Source organism: Trichechus manatus, unplaced genomic scaffold, assembly GCF_000243295.1.
Source record: "Trichechus manatus latirostris isolate Lorelei unplaced genomic scaffold, TriManLat1.0 scaffold00027, whole genome shotgun sequence".
Taxonomy (NCBI): domain Eukaryota; kingdom Metazoa; phylum Chordata; class Mammalia; order Sirenia; family Trichechidae; genus Trichechus; species Trichechus manatus.
The window spans coordinates 21,426,716-21,431,208 of NW_004443963.1; the positions used below are offsets into that span (position 1 = coordinate 21,426,716).

A 4,493-nucleotide genomic window follows, 5' to 3' on the forward strand; every position below is an offset into this window, starting at 1 on the left:
TTATGTACTAAACTTCTTAGATTTGTGCCTTACTTTGAAGCTTCTAGTTTTTTCTCAACTTCAGAATGGTTTGAGATGATGGGGATTTTTTTACACTTTTATTTAGAGAAAAGTAGGATCAATAAACCGTATAGGATAAGGAGAAATATAAAGGTATCACTCACATTTTACTTTCACACTTAAATAAAATTAGACTAATTCCAGAAGCTGAAGATTGGCTCTGCTTTAAAGTAAGACAATTAACTCTTTGGTATTTATTTGTAGCTCTAAGAGTTTTTATTGGTGAAAAGTTCATGTTGCCTCAGAATGTACTTTTAGTTTCATTTTCTTGTATTTATTAATTTTTACTAGTGCATCGGAGCAAAGTGTTATTAGAGAGAAAAATGGATATTAAAATAAGTTAAAATTTAAGAAAGTATCTTCTTAGTGTTAGAAGTTTATTAGATTTTAATTTCAAATTATCATTTCTATCCCAAATGGCAGTCATAAACCATCTCAAATGACGAGATAAAGAGAGCTAAAAATATATCAAACTATGTTTTATTGAAAATAACACTAGACTTGAAAACAATTTGGATTTGACTGACTTTGAGTCCAAATTCCGTCTTTAACTAATTGTATTACCTTACAAAAGTCAAAATACTTCTCATCTTTAATTTGCTCTTGTGAGGCACAAACGGAATGTGAATGGAAGTATTATGTCAACTGTAAAGTCTTCTATAATGTGAAGTGTTACTTGTGAGACTAGGGAAAGAGTGGAAAGTTTATTTGTTGACTTTCTCTTATACTTTCAAGCAAAACTTTGCCATGGGTGACAAGGGAGGGGACAACCCCTTGGAGATGACTGCCTTCATTCTTGTAGGCATCATGTTCCGTCCAGAGCTCCACAGTCTCCTCTTCCCACTGTTCCTGATTGTTTATGGCACGGTCCTTCTGGAGAACCTTACCGTGACTGGCATCATTGTGACTGATCCCTGCCTGAACACACTAACGTATTTCTTTCTTGGCAGCCTCTCTGTTATTGACGTCTCCTACTCCACTGTTGCTGCACCCAAAGCCACGGTCAATATCCTTTCTCACATAAAGACCATATCCTTTACAGGCTGTGTGGCTCAGCTGTTCTTTTATGTTCTCTGTTCTGGCATCCATGGCCAATGACTGCTTCATTGCCATGTGCAACCCATTCCTGTACACTGTCCATATGTCAAGAAGCCTTTGTATTCTGTTGGTGGTTGCTTCCTACCTCTGTGGCTGGGTTAGTTCCATTATTCAAATCAGTGTAGCATTCTCCATGTCTTTCTGTGCTCTGGAGTCATTGATTACTTCTATTGTAATTCTAATCCAGTTGAGAAGATCTATTGTTCCGATATCTTTATCAATAAGATGGCGTCACTTAGTTTGGCTGTAATCATTATTATACCCACAATAATTGTTATTATAGTATCTTACATGCATATTTTGTTCATAGTCTAAAAAATCCACTCCAGTGAAGGAAGGAAGAAAGTCTTCTCTACTTGTAGCTCCAACATGGGTGTTGTGTGTTTGCTCTATGGTACTATCTCCTTTGTGTACATTGTTGTTATTATTTTTGTTAGGTACCATCAAGTAAGTTCTGACTCATAGTGATCCTATGTACAACAGAACGAAACACTGCCCAGTCCTGTGCCATCCTCGCAATTGTTATGTTTGAGCCCATTGTTGTAGCCCCTATGTCAGTCCATCCTGTTGAGGGACTTCTTACACCCCTAAAGAAACCTAAACTTCATAAAGTCGCCTCAGCATGTTACATTTTGTTCAAACTCATGTTGAATACTTTAGTCCACTCTCTAAGAACTAAGAATGTTAAAGATGCCATGAGAAAAGTCCAGTGGAAGAAAAAATTTTTACTCTAAATCCACCTCCATTTATTTTACTGATTCTTACATCAATTGATTTTCGCTGCCTGGTCTTCTAGACTTAGGCTTTTAAAGCTCGGGTTTATTTAAAAACTTCTTAAATTTTCTTTTACACAGCATTAAAAATTTGCTAAAATGCTTCCTCCAAATAATTTATTCACACTTTTTAAAGACAATGTTAAATCTGAAACTTCTAGACACACATGAATACTTGCAGCATTTTTATAAGCAGTTATATATCTCTCAATCTCCAAGTAATAATATTTTATGGAAGTAGGGGAGTATAGAATTTTATTGTTTCTCTTCTCTGTGTGCCTAAGTAAAATTTAGATAGAGAAAACACTTTGTGTAATGATTAACTTGGAAACTGTTTTCCAACTGGTGTATATGCAGTTGACGCTCAGTCTAAATGCTAGCTTTGGGTTGTGTTTTTGACGGCATGTCAAAGATGTGAGAGAATGTGTATATGATAAAGAGGAAATGAGTAGGAAAAATCACCAGGGTTCTCTTTGTTGAATTAAAGGAGCAAAGAAGAAGAAACTTGGGAAAATTGCATTCACTTGGTTAACATTTTGTTTGGTGTTCTTTGAATGGAGAGTCGTGCCTGCTTTGCTCTCATACAGTGAAAACATCTCATAATCTCATGATGTTTTTCAGCTCATGCTCTCTATCTTTTGGATAATGCAAATTGTTGGTAGTGAACATACAGTTAGTGAAAACATCATATTAAAATGAAGTCAGCTAAAAAATCTCAGTTAAAAATATCACCATGCCTTACGATGACCCCTGTAACAGTTGGATCATACCTGCGCGTGTGTTTGTCTTTGTATGTGTGTGTGTATTGATGTGATTACAGGGTAATTTGAAAATGTGTTATTTCTGATAAAACTCAACATCAGTTGAGAGGAGAAGTTGGTTAAGGCAGCATCTTACAGGTTTCAAGGAAAGCCAGGTTCCAGAGAAATTTATGGCAGGGTCACCATTTTTGCAAGTAATGTAGGCAATGCTTCTGTAAACATTACAGTTTACGATGCTTAAGTCTAGATGATATCAACTGTAGACAAAAATTAAATATAAAATATAATTGCCAGTTTTGTCCATACATTTGGCATCGTGAAAACTTAAAGCATAGATCCTCAAATAAGTCTTCTTTTTTTTTTCTTTTTTTCCCCCCATTTTGGTTTAGATAGCAAAGACTCTTGATGAATACGCATTGGCGTATATCTTTGTGGGTTAATATTTATCAGGCTGAGGAATTTCAGGAATAATTATTCTTACTTAAGAGATAGAGATGCTAACTGATTTATTAAATCACAATTATATTTATACCCTTCTCTACAAATATTTCAAGCTACTATTTTTCTTGATACTAACTTAATTCAGTAAAATACCATTTGAGAACAAAACAGAATCCAAGTCAGCTTGGGAAAGTGATCTTTGGTGCTGATTATTATTCCGAAAAATACTTTTTTGAGTGTAAGTGTTACTCTTTTATACTGAATGCCCATTAGTCTTAGACTGTTGCTCTTTGATAACAGCCACCAAGTATGGGTTATTAAGCACTATGGGGAAAAGGCAATAAAATGTCAGATAAGAATACAACCTAACTCCATTTGCTTTAATTTTTTGGTCTGGTGGATTGTATTTTCTATTCCGTAGCCATAACAGATTACATTATTTCAACGTCTAACATCACATGTGGCATTGCTTAAACCACTCCAGATGTCTGAAGGAATCTGAATAAGTTTATAACCAAGGCAGAATGTTCTCAAAGCATCAAAGCTATCTCTTATTTTCTTTTATAATTGCATAAACCTTTCCCTTGGTAAATAGTTTCTTCACTCACAATCTCTGTTTGGAATCTAGTGCCTAATTTATAACATACTTGTTACTTGTGCCATCAAGATTCCATCTTTCCAGCCCTTTGTTGGCCTTCTTGACAAAGTGTTTTTCTTTTCAGTGATGCATGAGTTGCTTTTGAAAGGCTGCTACATTAAAGAGAGTTTGAAGATTACATTCTGCATCATGTATATACCATAAACTGTTGTTTATAAGGGACCTTAAAAACTTCACACAAAAGTCCATGGGGAAAAGCTGTTTTAGTAAAGTGATGTGATCTTGAGAGGCCAAAGATTTCACCAGATATCTCAAACACTCTTAACTTATTTGTCCTACATTGTTTCATCTTCCCATTACAATTTTTGGACTTGCACATATATGAATTGTTCTGTAATATCGTATGCTTTATATTTTAATTGTATGTATTCTTGGTATTTACCTAATATTTGGATATTGATGCACAACTTTGTTGAGGTCTTTTATAATAATATTTGTTACTTCTAGGATGCTAAGATTCTCTGAAGAAGCCCTGGGAGGGGTTTCTTAAGGCTAACATAAGGACTGGTTGTCTAAACCCACAAGTAGCTCCATGGGAAAAAAGGCCTGGCAATTTGCTCCCATAAAGATTACAGCCTAGGAAACTATAGCAGCTGTTGCACACTGTCCTATAGTGCACTATAAGTTGGAACTGCCTTGATGGCACACAAAACAAAAAGTAGTTTTTAAATTCAGTTATGTTCTTTATATTCATTGGTACTC

General features: G+C 35.0%; 1 pseudogene; it reads left to right on the forward strand.

Annotated features, from left to right (window-relative positions):
* The first annotated feature begins 807 nt into the window (after positions 1-807).
* On the forward strand, positions 808-1,892 carry LOC101354574 (olfactory receptor 9K2-like; annotated as a pseudogene).
* The last annotated feature ends 2,601 nt before the right edge of the window (positions 1,893-4,493 follow it).